This window comes from Rattus norvegicus, chromosome 1 (genome assembly GCF_021556685.1).
Source record: "Rattus norvegicus strain SHRSP/BbbUtx chromosome 1, alternate assembly SHRSP_T2T, whole genome shotgun sequence".
In the NCBI taxonomy this organism is placed as follows: domain Eukaryota; kingdom Metazoa; phylum Chordata; class Mammalia; order Rodentia; family Muridae; genus Rattus; species Rattus norvegicus.
In genome coordinates, this window is record NC_141534.1 from 139,937,621 (window position 1) to 139,953,831 (window position 16,211).

The window sequence follows — 16,211 nt, forward strand, 5'->3', positions numbered from 1 at the left end:
CCCTCTTCTACTGTGTCTGAAGACAGCTACAGTGTACTTATATATAATAAATAATCTTTTTAAAAAAAAAAGCCACACACACAAACTTCTAAACCCACAGAAGTTGTGATAACCTTTCCAAGATGGTGTCAGAAAACCCTGCCGCTAAGGTTGAAGTCATATTACTGGAAAGCCCTGAGCTTGGTGGAAAATGGCAGACTCCCTTTGTCATCGGGGCTTTCCCCCCTGTACCTGGGGGATCCCAGACCCCACCACCTACCCGAGAATACCCAAGGAACTTCATGTAGCCCCTGAGATTCCTAGAATGTCTCCCCATACTAATAAGGCATCTCAGTACCGTAGCCTTCAGCCAATGACCTTTGCCCTCCCCTTTCCCCAAAACTATACAAGCCTTGGTTAGTCTGGAATTAAGTGTATGCGTACAAGCCCACCCCAAACAAATATGTACAAGCTAAGATGGTCTCAGAGAGCTATTTTATTGAAGGTAGTCAGAGAAGCCCTTTGCAGTAACACTTAGATCCTGGGAGAAGGCCTTCTCTCCGCACCCCACCCTTACCCTCAGCCCCCTTTCACTCCCAGGTTGAAGGAATCCTGCAGAACTCCATGTGTGTCAGCCTCTGCTATATCCTTCCAGCCCAGTGTGCAGCAGCTTCTGGACACCCTAAGAGGGAGGAAGCAAGGAGCAGAGTACAACGAACCACAGCTGGACCCCAAAACGCATACCATAGATGAAGCCAGTCAAAATTCCAACAGAGGAGGGCTTATGAAGCCCACCCATAGAAGAGGAGATATTAGTAATTGATGCCCACTGGAGGAAAGGAGGGTATTTTTCTTGATGGATGGACATGGTACTATTAGGTTATATGCGCTGTAGTAAATGGCCCACAGGAACGCACATGCAGGCAGGACTAATTTAACTTAGTGAGTTACTAAAACCAAACACAAGCTGGGGGCAGGGAGGTGCACTTTAAACCCAGCACTTGGGAAGCAGAAGCAGGTGAATGAATCTCCCTGAGTTCCAGGCCAGCCAGTGTTAGCATTCCTCATATGTTCCACTCAACAGTTCCCTGGCAATCACCAAGTAGACCTCACTCCCTATAAAAGGGTCTGTTTGGTCCTTCCTCTCTCTTACCCTCTCTGCCCCCTCTCTCCTCTCTCTGATTCTCTCTCCTCCCTGACCCCTCTCTCCTTCTCTCCCTCTATCTCTGTCTCTACTCCCTTCCTACTTCCCTTTCCACGCCCCAATAGACTATTCTATTCTATACAATATCCATCAGTGATGGGTACCTCATGGGGAAGGGATGTCTCGGCATGGGCCCACTGAGGCACTCCTCCCACCTCACCATATCCTATCAAACATATCCTGGCTCAATCTTTTTTTTTTTTTAAATAAAACATAACATCCAAGTTTCAATACTTGTAATATGTCTTTAAAAATGCATATATACATACACGAAACTGTCAGGGAATAAATAAAAATTATTTTTAAAAGTATAACAGAACAAGAAAAGATTATGACTGAGCCATTAGTTGAGGTAAAAATAATTGGAAGAGCTGGTATCAGTGGCCTGTGTCAAGATAAATAAAAATCTGATAAATACTCTTAACATTTAAAGAGAAAAATACTCTTTCCTCCCTCTCAGCATTTATTTGTAGAAATTTGTAAGAGAAAATTCTGTCTCTACTCCTTTTATTAGAGTATGTGGGTCTTGAGGGAGAAAAATCCACCTGCTTTATTGCCCAGGAAAATCTTTCTCAATGACCCACAGAGCCCTCTTGCTTTGAAATGTAATCACCACAGAAGGCAATCTATTTTCCAGTCTCTGTGGGCATCCTGCTGTAAGTTACAAACCTAACTCTTGTTACCAAAAATAAACAAAAAAGTAAATAAAAATATTTCTTGTGGGAGTTTGGCCTGCTATAAAGTCCTGTCTTGTCAGGATTTGGTGTTTGTCTTGGATCTGCTGGTTGGAAGACTGTTTATTCAATACTGAATTGCTTTTTCCCTTCCTACTTTGTGAATAGGATGGCGGGTGACAGGAGATTCCTTGTATGTAGTGACAGTCTTTTCAGTGCCTGCTACCAAGGTTTTCTAGATCTGGGCCTTCTGCTCCAAAGTAAAAATTGCTCTGACCATCACTACCCAGTAAAAAAGGGGACAATTCTGCTTCGGACTTTCTCTATCCAAAGAGACTTTCCCACATCTCCCACAGAGTGCTGCTCTGGGAGTGTACATTCCCAGCTCACTTCCAGCATTCGGGAGTGCAAGCTAGAACAAGGTAGCCTGACATAGGCCCTTCTGGATATTTTAGTGCAGGCTCCACTCGCAGAGGCGTTTTAGGCAGTAACAATTTCCTTTTGTCTTAGTTTCTAGATCTATAAAACATTCCCAGCTTGCTTGCAGTTTGCAGAGGGAATGCAGGACAGAACGAGGTAGCCTGATACCAGCTCCTAAAATTGGTCTTAGCTTTACAGCAAAGCACTTGGCAGAGTTAAGTTTCAGGTGCTGTAGTTAGTGTTATTTAGCAAGGCAGAAAAGTCCCGAGATACACAAAGCTCATATTCCTAAAGAAACTTACACTCCAATAAGGATTTTCATAGCACCATCTGACCCTACCTAGGCATAAACTAAATTTTAAATAGAAAAATGAAAAGACATTTTAAAACGAGAGAATTGTATATTCCCCCAAGCAAAACTGCTCCTATAGTTAACCATCCCTGCTCAGTTTAAATTTCCTTCTGAGCTAAATTAAAATGAAACAAATCCGACAAATTTTGTCCAAAGAAACATGGGGTGTTGCACCAGTTTTGAGGCCACCATCCCTGTCCTGGAAAGGCTGAGAACCCAAAGCTCACATCTAGGGGCACGCCCCAGGCTTTTCTCCCAGGTAGAAAACTTAACGGAAGGGAATTTTGTACAGTTCTGACAGTAAACACTGATATTCCACACTCTAGAGCCCGCCATACACTCTCTCTGCAGAGGTCAGGGTGTGCCACTGGCTTTGTTCTCCGCGAACAAAAACAAGTTTTTGGAGGCCATCTTGGAAACAAGAGAACTCTGGGCGCCTCGGCGGGGGGTGGGGTGGGGGTGGGTTAGCGGTAACTAGGCAACGGAGGAGCGCAAGGGAGGCGCACCCCGAGCCGCGCAGCCGCAGACCGCGGCCCGCGAACGCCCCGCTGCGTGGGCGGGGCTGATGGGGGAGGGCGGCGGCCGAAAATTACCTTAGGTTCTTCTTAAAGGCAAAGGGACCTTTCCTGGTAAAGGTCCAAGCGGCGGCCGATCTCGTGTGCAGCGTTTGCAAACCTATTTGCGATACACAGTTCACCGTATTTTTCTCTGTGAATAAGAATTTTATTTATCTTCTCAGAGGAATAGAATCCACTTCAAATTAAGTTCCCTGTGTAGCCTTACGTTTCTAAGTGGGCAAATAATGGAATAAATAGGCTTCCTCAAAATCAAGTTAAGGGGTGTGGGGAGGGGAGACCAAATCAAACAAAACAGCCACCAAATTAACCCTAAAATTTCGAACGGAGAAGAAAGAGAGCTAATGAATTCAGGAAGGGGATGGAGTGAGCACCCAGGAATAAAGTCACGACTGTGCAGCAGCTTTAAAAATGTACAGATTTCTGACGCAAGGAAAATTCATTCTTGGCAGATGGACTGACAGATTACAGAATATACTAAAAACTAACAGAAAAACAAGACCCCGTTAAGTAAAGCGGAATCAGAAAACTCTCCGTGTCGGTCACTTTTTACAGTGAATAAGACCACAAGACATTTTGCTCTGCTTTTTAGAAAAAAAAAAAAACAATGATAGTTTTTTTTGTTTTTTGTTTTTTTTTTTTAAATGTTTAATGACACACGGGTGTGGATGGCAGTGCAGTTATACCACAGTATGCTTGTGGAGGTCGGAGGACATTGCAGGGAGTCTGTTTCCCCCATATATGTCCTGGGGATTGAACTCAGTTCTTCAGACTTGGCAATAAACACTTTCCCCCCTCTGAGCCATTTCTCCAGCCCCGATCCTGTTTCTTATTAAAGACATTTCCTTCAGGTTAGCAGCTTCTATGATTTACAAGTTAAGGAGTATTTCATAATGGTCTTACTTATCTGAAAGCACCGGTGCAATGGAAACTTCCAGGGGATAATCTACTGCACGGCAAGTCTCTACAGTTAAGCTCTTTACCCAGATACTTAACTAAAAGCCTTCCTTGAAAAACAAAACAAAACAAGACAGGTAGAAAAAGAAAGGAAACGAAAGGAAAGAGAAATAGTATCCTCTCTGAAATAAAGCCATTCACACATTCCGTAACTCTTTAGGCCCTTTCCAAAGACAGAAGATAATCTTTTGCACTCCTCGGATGGAGTTATAAATGCCTCTTTTCCAAACTGCCATTAGGTGTGCCCTAACAAACCGCACTGAGCGTCCTCCAAAGCGCCAGGGCTTCTCACCACGTATGGGGGTGACATTCCAGTCTTATCACAGCCTTAGCAAACCAATTTTCAATCCCAGAATGGACATTTCTCCCCATGCTTCTCAGACATTTTAAACCTGATTTACACATCTACCTTAAACCCCTACAATATGTCCCTTCTGTCTCCACTGTAAAGTCTCTAAAATGTCAACGTTAGTCATTTATAAAGGGTGCTGTGCTCCTTTCCGAGTGTGGAACTGTACGCGATACTTGATACCAAGAGAATGCTTTGCATTCGTTTAGATACCACGTGTGCAGCCCGTGAATTTTTACAGTGGCTATTGAAGAAAAGACCACATGATCATGATCCTTCTAGAAGCACAGGGAGATAAGCCCTTCGGAATAACAAAAACAAAACAAAACAAACAAACAAACAAACAACTGATGCAGAAGAGGTGCCACCAACTTGAGGGGAAAGGTTTAATGTCTGGCAGCTGTGTTTTGAATATAAAAATATATGCACTTGTAGCTGCTGGGGCCACACATTCACTGCCTTCGTGTTCCATCACCACAGCTAAAGAGCAGAAATCTGAAACTGCTGCTCTGAAGCCAAGACGCTGTTTTTAATGTCTGCAGTCAGTCTCCCTGCAGAAAGCAGGTTTGTGATCAGAGAGGATGCCGGCTGGACAAGGTGTCCGGGACGGGTAGTGTCCTTATCACTTTCCTTCCAGAGGTCTGTTTTCTAGCACAGACTGTTCTGCATGATTCCTAGTAGTCTAGAATAGTCCCCAGTCTGCAGGAGAATAAACACAGAGAGAAAGGCTGAGAGGAGAGCAGAGACACGGAGAACAGAAACAGAATGCAGATGGAAAGTCGCCAGAATCCACACTCAAATCAATATAGCAAGTGGATCAAATTACTAAGACATAAAATTACGGTGAATTGGAATCCAATTCTTTTTAAGCCACAATGAAATGATTTTTAAAAAATTTATTTATTTTTATTTTATGTGCATGGCTTTTTGCCTGCATGTGTGTCTTTACACCATGTGTCTGCTCGGTGCCTGCAAAAGTCAGAAGGCATGCTGAATGCTCTAGAACTAGAGTCAGGGATTTGTGAGTCACTGTGTGAAAGCTGGGAAGTGAACCTGGGACCTCTGCAATAGCAGTAAATTCTCTTAACCACTGAGTGGTCTTTCTAGACTCTGAACAAAAGATTGTTAGTTCTTAAGAAAGCAAGATGTTGGGTGGGTGGGTGGGGGAAAGGGGATAATATTTGAAATGTAAATAAAGAGCATCAAATAAAAAAATAAAAAATAACAAAAAAAGCAAAATGTCTAAATATTTGTTGGAAGGTTTTAGTGGTTTTGCATGGTGACAAATGACTATAATCCCTGCATTTGGGAGGTAGAAACTCTCCTGCAAATTTGAGAACAAATAGATCTGCTCAGTGAGTTCCAGGCTAGTCAAGGCTATAGAATGAGACCCTGTCTCAAAACACAAAACAGCAAACATTTAGCAGACACAGCCAGGCGATGTGGGTTGTCCATATTTAATAAAAAGAGAATAAAGAATACTGTTCAGAATATTCTAAGAATTACTGAGTCTGAATGTAGGAAGTCAATTTATTGTTATGACCACCAGTAAAATATTTTGCTTATTGTGATGGTTAGACTTGCCTGCCGGCTTGGCGGGATCCAGCATCGAGAAGACTCTCCTAAAGGCACACCAGTAAGGAATTATTTAGATTTTTAGCTAGCCTGCGGTCATGCTTGTGAGTGACGTTCTTGATTAGATTAATTGAGGTGGGAAGGTCAGTGGGAAAGTGGACAGCACCATTCTTTATGCTTGGGTTCTGGCGACCTAAAAAGTGGAATATGGGCTTATCAGTAGGTGGCCCATCTGGTAAATGCACTTGCAGCAAAAACCTAATAACCTGGTCCTCTGAATCCAATCTCCAGAAGCCATGGAAATAAGGATGGAAGGAAAGAACCCAACCCCACAGAGCTGCCCTTCGATTACCAGAGGTTTCCAGAAGTGGCACATCCACCTGCACAAATAGCACACATACATACATGTATACATACATACATGCATGCATGCATGCATAAATGCACAGATACATAAATAAGAAGAGAGAAAGCAAGCTGGCACACGTGTCCATTGTTCTCTGCTTAAACATGGATGCATTCTGACCAGCTATTTCACACTCAGGCTGCTTGCCTTCCTGCTTCAAAGGACTGTATCTTGTAGTGAGTAAAAATAAGCCTTTTCTAAGTCGCTTTGTCAGAGTATTGTATCACAGCCACAGAAAAGGCAGCTAACACACGCACTGAATTCCTGAGACACTGTGGGCAAGTTTTAAAGTAGGCCTAGTGTTGTAGTTACTTTTCCATTGCTGTGATAAAACACTATGGCCAAGGCAACTTCTAGAAGGCAGCTTTATTGTGGGCTTAGGGTTCCAGTGGATTAAGGTCCTTAGAGGCATGTGGCATCCTGCGGTAGACGGGGCTGCTGCTGCTAGAAGCTGAAAGATGAGAACTCCTACATTGCACGGAGCCATATTGGATTTGGGCCTAGCCGCTTTTTGACTGCATGGTTCAAAGTGACTCTGGGCTGTTTGGCCACAGAGACTCACCCTGAAGATGACTGCCATAAATCTTAAGATTGTTGGATAAAGCCTCTCCCATGAATTTACGGCACAGGAGTATAACATTCAAGGGATGCCTCAGCTCGAGCAGATACCAGTTATCTCCTCAGTCAACACCCAGTGTCTCCACCACCTGACCTCATCGCCTGACTTCTTTGCCTCCAGCTATCACTGCCTATACCCTCATCTCCCCCTCCTTCATATTTCACAAAGGTCACTCCCCCTACCTGAAAGCCTTAAAAGCTGCAATGTTCATCCCAATAAACGAGACCTTGACAACAGAACTTTTGCTTGGTCTCCTTCTTCTCTTCACCCCCATTTTGGCCCACAGGTAGAAAGCCTCTTCGGGACCCTGAATAACTGGGTCCCCGCTGGCGGGGACACTACATCTTTTTTTTTTTTTTTTTTGGTTCTTTTTTTCCGGAGCTGGGGACCGAACCCAGGGCCTTGCGCTTCCTAGGCAAGCGCTCTACCACTGAGCTAAATCCCCAACCCCCCCCCCCCCCAGAACTCCTACATCTTGAATCGCAAGCAGGAAGCAGAGAGAAAACTAGGAGTGGTTTGTGGCTTTTGAAACCTCACAGACTGTTCTGAGTGACGCACCTCCTCTAGCGATGCCACCTCTCCTAAACCTACCCAAACAGGGCCACCAACTAGGGAACAAGCGTTCAACCATCCGAACCCGTGAGGGACATTCTCATTCAAACCACCACAACTAGTGTTTGAGATACACTCATACTAATACCTACTACTTGTTTTGTTTACCTGAAATCCAAATTTAGCTGAGTAACAATGTGTGTTAAACACAATATGTATGCATGTCTTTGTGCATGTACATACATCATACTACGCAGGCATCGAATTCCCTGGATGAATGGAGTCAATGTGAGCTGACATGTGGGTGCTGGGAATTCAACCTGGGTCCTCTGGAGGAGCTTAAGTACTCTTAACCTCTGAGCCATCTCTCTTCAGCTCAGTACGTTGCTTTTATTTTCCAAATTCAGCAGTTTAACTTGAGGGTTTCTGGAAGGCAGGGGTAATTAGATCTGCCTGTATTAGATGGACAACCAACCAACAAGCCTTCAGTTCAAGATGTAAGGCTGACGCTCAGCATACGGGTGAGCGACCCTGATAAGTCACCTAGGACCTCTGAGGATGCTTAGAATCAGTTCATCCTTGTACCCATCCATGCAGCAAATATTTATAAAGTGTCTGCTATGTGCAAGGCATGCATTCCAGCAGGAGTATGATAAAGAAAGTGAATCTTTCCCCTTGATCAGTCTTTGTATGCCAGATGGATTGCTACATAACATAATAACGGGCACACGGGATAACCGACTGCAGAGTTCGGTCAGAGGGCTGAGTGTGGTAGACAAAGGTTTGAGACAGAACAGGAAGTGACTGAGCTGTCTTCAAAGGAAATTGAGTTGTCAGAGAAGTTGGGAAGGTCTTCTTTTAAAGTTAATTTTTAAATTTTTATTCAGAGATTTATTTAATGTGTATGCCTGCCTGCATATATATATATATCTGCAATATATGTGAGTCTGGGGCTCTTGAAGATCAGAAGAAGGCATCAGATTCCCCGCACTAGAGTGACAGCTGTCTGAAAACAGCCATGTGGGCCTGGAGACATGACGTGGTGATTAAGATCTAAGTTCACCTCTCAGTACTCACATGTGACTCACAACCATCTACAACTCAGTTCAGACGGATCCAAAGCCTTAGCTCTCCTTTGACCTCCACGGGCACTAGGCACACACTTGGTACACATACTATACCATCCAGGCAAATGCGTGAAATTTCTTAGGAACGTAAACAAGCCAGGTGAGATGGCACACACCTTTAGTCTTAGTACTCTGGAGGCAGAAGCAGGCGGATCTCTGTGAGTTTGTGGACCAGCCTGCTCTACAGAGTGAGTTTCAGAAAGATCAGAGTTACACAGGGAAACTTTGTCTTGAAACAAACAAGCAAACAAAAAACTCCCAAATCAACCAGCCAACCAACAAGACAGTGAGCCTTGGCAAAAGATCTCAATTTCAGATGGAAAGTGCTGTATGGCTGAAAAAAAATGTTGATGTGCGGGGTTGGGGACTTAACTCAGTGGTAGAGCGCTTGCCTAGGAAGCGCAAGGCCCTGGGTTCGGTCCCCAGCTCCGAAAAAAAAGAACCAAAAATAAATAAATAAATAAATAAATAAATAAGATTTTCAGACTATGAAACTGCAGGAACTATGTTATTCAAGAGATAAACTTCTGCACTGGAATATTGCCAAGTAAAGGAAAACTATTGTAGAAAAACAATGATTACCATATGTGTAGATCTTAAAGTTATTCCCCTAACCCCCCTGACACACACACACACACACACACACACACACACACCATAAGAAAGCGTTTAACTCAGGACCTCAGGAATGCTAGACAAACTTTTTAGTAGCACCATTGGGGATTGAACCTGGGGCTATGTGCTCATGCTAGGCAGATGCCCTACCACTATTCCATAGTTCCAGCCCTTAACTAAATTGACTTAACAAAACCAGTTCTCCATCCTGGTGGAACACATGTTCATGAGATGATCCATGGTGGCCCATGCTTGTGCCCTAGAACTCACTTTTGCAATAGAGGCAGGAATATGGCTGCAAATTCAAAGCCAGCCTGGCTTACGAAGGAGTTTCAGGGCAGCCAGAACGTGGTGAGACATTCATTTAGAAATTGTTGACTGACGAACAGCCTGGAGACCTGATCTCTTGAGCTTACATGGTGGAAAGAAAGAACCAATTCCTGTTAATTGTCCTCTGGCCTCCACATGCATGCCATGGTAAGCACATACTTCCCCCACTCAAAGTAAAATTCCCGAGGGGACTGTAGAGATGGCTCAGCAGTTAAGAGCAATGGCTGCTCTTGCAGAGGACCCAGCATCCACGTGGTGGCCTACAACCTTCTGTAATTCCAGTTCCAGGGGATTCAATGACCTCTTCTGATTTTTGCAAGCACTACACAGACACATATGGGAAAGCAAAATGCTCGTATACATAGAATAAAATAAATAAATCTTATTTTGAAAAATTAGTGGCAGGGGCTGGAGAGATGGTTCAGTGGTTAAGAGCACTAACTACTCTTTCAGAGGACCTAGGTTCAATTTCTAGTGGCCATATGACAGCTTACAATTGTATATGATGCCAGGGGATTATACACCCTGATGTAAACATTAGCCAAAACAAATAAACAAACAAACAACAAAAAGCCCAACAAAACAAAACAAAGAAACTAGTAGTGGTTATATGAGAAGCAGAGGCTGGCAGATCTCTGAGTTCGATGCCAGCCTGGACTACAGAGGGAGGTCCAGGACAGTCAAAACAGAGAAATCCTGTCTTGAAAAAAAAATCATTAAAATAATAAAATAGAAAAAAATTAAACAAACAAATAAATGCTCCATTTAAAAAGAGTGATGGGGGTTGGAGAGATGGCTCAGAGGTTAAGAGTGATGGCTGCTGGGGTTGGGGATTTGGCTCAGTGGTAGAGCAAGCAAGCGCAAGGTCCTGGGTTCGGTCCCCAGCTCCGAAAAAAAAAAAAAAGAAAAAAAAAAAAAAAAAAAAGAGTAATGGCTGCTCTTTCAGAGGTCCCAGGTTTAATTCCCAACACTCACATGGCATCTCACAACTGTCTAGAACTTTTGTTCCAGGGAATCTGACTCCCTTACACATGCCTAAAACACCATCTACGTAAAATAAAATAAAAAAATAAATAAAGTATAAAACGAGTGATCAGAATTGATATTTTCCAAGGAAAAGAGAGAGCACTGTATTCCCCAAATAGATTTGAAATGACCACATACTGTCTGCCAATTGGTTCTTTATTATTCATGCCTTTGTTTCATTCTTCAGGAGCTCTGTGTTCTCTGAATCATTTTTAAAGAGAAAAGGAGATTGTGGCAAGCACCATAAACAAGTGCCTGGAAGGAAAACTTCAGAACTATTCAGGTCTTTAACTATCTTTGAAGACAGCCATCTTTCCTGCCCCTGTGGATAAGACAATGAACATCGTAACTGAAAATTGCTACTGACCTGATGGTAAACATGCTCGTTAATTTTAAGGCCTTCAGCCTTAAGAACAAAGGGAAAGACCCCATACAGCAAATCCCAGAGTTCATTTACACTTGGACAATTTTAGAACACTGGGAAGCTTATCACCTTTCTCCAGATTGGAAACTTCAGTGGCAACGACTGTCTTTTACACACGTCCATACGTAGAAATGACAGGAAAAGGAGTCTCTGTGTGATTATTAAGGTGACAGTGAACAGTCCTTTCAAAACACTCAGCTTGAAATTAACATCCCCAGCCTGTATTTCTTAGAAAGATATCGAATATTCATGACTTTCATTTGGTAAAGAGAACAACAGAATAAACAGTGAGCATCTCATAGAAGGATAAAGGAAAGCCAGTGCTAAGATTTGACCTAGGTGGGTTGCTGAAAACATGGCCCATCAATAGAGTCCTGTGAGGAGAGCCCTGAGTGCTTATGAGAAAACTCCAAGGAAACAAAAGGTCTTATGACCTCAGTTTCTTCAAAACCACAGAACTGTTCTTGGAATGTGCTTTTATGTCTTTCCCAGGTACAGTGGATAGGAGTGAGTTCACCTCAGATCATTCATTACCAGGGCTAGTGTCTTTATATGCCTCTAAGGATAAGCCTGCGTCTGCTTCATGCAGCTTGTCCTTGTGATTCTATGCTTTACTCATGAGATTTCTCTCAGCCCTTAGGAATATAAATTGTCGAATACTCTGAATAAAATCGGCTAGTGCATGAGACTCTAATCCACCCCCTTTTTAGGCTTCTTTCTCCCAGGTCCTGCTGCCTTTGGAGCAGTAAACAGTGGGTTAATGATATACTGTAACTGGAAGGTTCTAGATGCAATACAATTAACTGTACAATTTGGAATTAAAATGTTTAGAGTTTAAAAAAAAAAGTCAGATACATTGTGAACTGTGTTTATAGAAACAACAACAACAACAATACAATGTCTCTTTCTGTCCAGTGTGGTGTGTTAAGCTGCAATCCTAGCACTAGGGAGGCAAAGGCAGGCAGATTTCTGTCATTTCAAGACCAGCCTGGCCTATACAGGGAATTCTATGTAGGTCAACTAGGGCATTGCAATGAGATTTTGCCTCAAAATAAACAAAACCACCAAAAAATCAACAACGAAACACTTTTTGTACAGCAGTGTCCAAAAAAAAAAAAAAAAAAAGAGTAAACAAAAATCAGCATCCGTTAGTAAAAGAATGGCTAATGGTTCATTATATTTATCTGTTATAACACTATGTAGATTCTAAAATATTGAAGAATCAAAAATCATTTGTTTTAAGTTTTATGGGACTAAGTGGGCATGCAGGAGTGGGCATAGCAAGAGCCCGGAGGTCTGCGAACAAGTTCATACAGTGGATGCTCTCCTTTTCTCCTACCTATACGGTCTGTTTGGAGCTCGCACTCGGGTGAACAGGCTCGCAGCCAGCAAGTGCTTTACCAGCTGACCCTGCACCCCTTTAAAGACTGAATTTCTATAATGAAGCCCAGGCTCATCTCTAACTCCGAGAACTTCTCTTGCCTTCACTTCCCAAGTGTTGGGACTGTGTGTACGTGCCACCAACCCCGACTATAAATCTTGAAGATTCTTACTGACATAAGAAAACGTACATTTTATGCGGCAGTACAAAATGTTGACTACAAAGCTATATGTACATCATGTAAGCAACTAGACAATTTGTCTACCGGTGGTTATTCTAGCGAGTGGCATTCCAGATGATATTTTTCGGTGTAGATTTCATGTTCTTTTATTCAGCATTTGAAATAAAGCTTTTTGGGAGAGGGTTATGTGGGGGCTCAGGATTGATCCTAAGATCTCATTTAACCACATTCCCCAGTCCCGAAACATTTTAAAAGAAAGGTAGTAAAGGAGGTACCAGATTCCACACGCAGTGTTTATCTTCCAAAGAAATCTAATCTGTGCTGAAGGCTAAAAGCTATTTGAACTATTTATTGGAAGATGGCTTCTTTAAATTTTCTTTTAAATTTGCTATAATATTTCATTAAAAAGTCACAGACACGTCTTATATCAGGAAGTCTATGCTAACGAAATTCTGGAGACAAAACTTTAAAGTCAGAGAACCGTTCATGTCTAACAACTGTAAAGAGAGTTGTCGGCGATTCTGTCTGAACCATGCGGACGAAGAAGAATACGGATAAAGCTGTATTCTTTCCTTAGGCCAAGGAGAGGAAAGATTACAGTCCTTTGTGTTTCAGAATTCAAGCCCTTCGAAATTCCGCTGCAGCGCTCGGCGCTAATGGTGGCTGGAAATCATTATGCAGTGTTTTGGTTCCTCGGAGGTCTCCAGTGCATTCGGGAACGCCTGCCAACACAATTCGAAAGAACACAAAACCTAAGGAGTGGAGTGAAGTAGGTCCCCAAACTCCTTGGTCAAAACTGCACATTTAAGCTTGGGCTCCGCCCACCCCCGCACCCCCCTTTAGTCATAGAACACATTCATTTATAGTTTATCACTTAATATCAACGCTGTTTTGATCACAAACTTTAAGATTTATCATAAAGTAATCCCTTCTCTCCCAACTTACATTATAATAGTTCCTCATTTTATCCAAAATATTTATTAATTAAACGTCTAAGGACTTTGGGAGCCAGGTGTTGTTTAAAGGGGAGGGGTCGTATCCCTCGAAATAGGTCAAAGTCCTCATAATTCGCAAATACGGGAAAGAATCTGAAACCTATTCTAAAAATCTTTCAAATCCCAAGGTGACAAATGCCTTATTCCAAACATGCCATCACATTCAGAATAATGTGTGTTAACTTTTTATTTTAAAAACAAAACTCCCAACAGCTGTTGTCTCAGACCCATATAAAACAAGAACGGTGGTCGGGAATGGGCTGGGGCAAGTAGAGTTGGAAGGATTTGGGCATGAAAGGGAGGCTTCAGGCTTTCGTGCCAACTCGAGAATACTAGACAATTCGGCCTAATTTCCCTACATTTTAATACACAGAAAAACAGACTTTCAGACTTTTCTTTTCCATTCTTTCCCTTTTTTTTTCTTTAACAAAAGCAAAAAAGTTTGGATTCCGCGACCCTGGCAGCGCATACTGGTGAAAAGGTCCCGAAGCGCTCTGGGGTGGGTAGGGGTGGGGTGCTGGCCGCTTCCCAGCAGGTTCGTTCCTTAACCCTGCAGATACCCGCAGGGTCGGAGATCAGCCTTTCTTTAGCTCTCAGTTGGCCTCGCCCTGATCTAATCGCTCCTTTGGAGGACGAGCACGCACAGAGGAGAAAGACAATACAGAGGCTGCAAAGAAAAGACGCGGCGCAGGCTCAAAGCGTGTCCTGGACCAGGGCCAGAGGTCTCGTGACCGCAGAGCCGGCGACCGCACCCTAGGACTGTCCACGCGGCCACCCTAACAGGCGGAAGCCGGCTACGCCCAGCACGCAGGGGTCTGACCAGCCCTTCCACTCCGCCCTTCCGGATGCCCGGGGCTCCAAGGGCGCTGGCGACACGCGCCCCTCCCCCGCGGCGCCATCTTGTTGTTTTTCTACATTCCTCCTCCTCGCCCCACCCCCACCCCGGCCACGTGGCGCACCGCTGCGGAAGAGAAGGCCCCAGCCCAGCTTCCGGCTAGACCGGTTCCAGCCGGCTGCGGGACTCAGACGCGCGGCTGCCCCCTGGTGGCCAGACGCGGCGCTGCGGCCACGCCTTGCCTCCTCCGCCATTTCCTTCGCGGCGCCGGGCACGTCCGCACTCCGCCGCCATTCTGCTGTTGCGCCGCCTTTGAAGGGGAGGCTGGCCCGCGTCAGGCTTGGGAACGCCCTTTTTTCCCCCCGAGTCGGGGGCAGAGGGTTATCCAGAGGCTGCTGCAGTAGAGACCGGTGCTTGCTCTAAAAACTAACTTGTGCCCACGGCAGCCTGTCCTGGGTTTTCTGCTTTATACGTTTCCCGTTAGCTTTATTTCTAAAGTTGTATTTCTCGGGCATTTGCTGTGGACGAGGCTCTTGCGTTCTCTTACTTGGTCATCATAGATGGCTCCCAGGACAGTTGTCTCTCCCAGGACAATTATCCCACCCCTGAGCACAGACCACTAATGCTGGGGCTTGCAGCGGAATCTAGGGCAGCATTTACTGTGAGGTTCTCAAATGATTGGTCACCATGTTAAGGGACCTCATTAGACGTCTCCCCACACTTAACCTAAACTGAAAGCTTTGGAATGAATGAGACCTGACTGTCCTTAACAAGCTCCAAGGGGATTTTGAGACATATTGAAGACCTTTTATGTATCTGGAGGCCCTTCTAATAATAGGAGGAAAGGGAAGATACCTTCAGAGGGTACTAACGCTCAAGCCAGACTCTAATATAGGCAATTCGGATTGTACCCTTCCTGTCACACTGCTTTGTCAGAAAGGAAGCTAGTTCACATTTCCATGTACAATGCTAGCGTGTATGGAAATGCTCTAAAATTGTACGTGTATTTGCTTGTATGATATATATATATATACATATATATCCTATATATGTATGTATATGTGATATATATGTAAAACCTATGGAAATGTATCAAAGTTTCAACACAGTTTAAGTCTACTAGAGGCAGTAGGTTGCTCGGGAGGACGGGAAAGTTTTTTTTTTTTTTCTGTAAGTGTAATTTTCCAAGTTTGAACTATTTGAGCATTTATTCCAAAGAAAATAAGGAGTTATATTCAGAACAGGTTTAGAGTTAAAACTAGAATCATGTCTTCTGTTGACTACACATGAAAATCTATTTTAAACATAAAATGTTCAATGGGCTTGTATTTTCAACAGTAATATGATTTAGTTCAAAATTTAAACTTCTGAACAATAATCACCCCTAACTATGCTAGTTGTAATAGGACGTATGATAAAATAAAATGAAATGAAATGAAACCAAAACTTTTAACAGAAAGGCATTGCTCTCCGCCACCTCATGCTCATGGTTCAGGCTGACCACAGGTTTCAACTCCATAGTAGTGGAAGAACCAGTTTCTGCTTGTCTCTACTTCCCAAATGCTGGCGTCACGGGTCTGTGCCACCTCACCTAGCCTTCATTGTGTTGGGTTTTGTGTTTTAGATGGGTCTCCA

The 16,211-nt window shown here is 43.6% G+C and overlaps 2 long non-coding RNA genes across 2 annotated transcripts; both read right to left on the minus strand.

Annotated features, from left to right (window-relative positions):
- Positions 1-452: 452 nt before the first annotated feature.
- LOC120099855 (uncharacterized) lies at positions 453-4,422 on the minus strand. The gene is made up of 3 exons (XR_015647139.1): positions 4,108-4,422; positions 3,223-3,337; positions 453-661 (listed from the first exon to the last, which is right to left on the minus strand). It is a non-coding gene; the product is annotated as an uncharacterized LOC120099855 (long non-coding RNA).
- Positions 4,423-12,866: 8,444 nt separating this feature from the next.
- LOC134485138 (uncharacterized) lies at positions 12,867-14,890 on the minus strand. Its single transcript, XR_015647140.1, has 2 exons — positions 14,701-14,890; positions 12,867-13,468 (listed from the first exon to the last, which is right to left on the minus strand). It is a non-coding gene; the product is annotated as an uncharacterized LOC134485138 (long non-coding RNA).
- Positions 14,891-16,211: the final 1,321 nt, after the last annotated feature.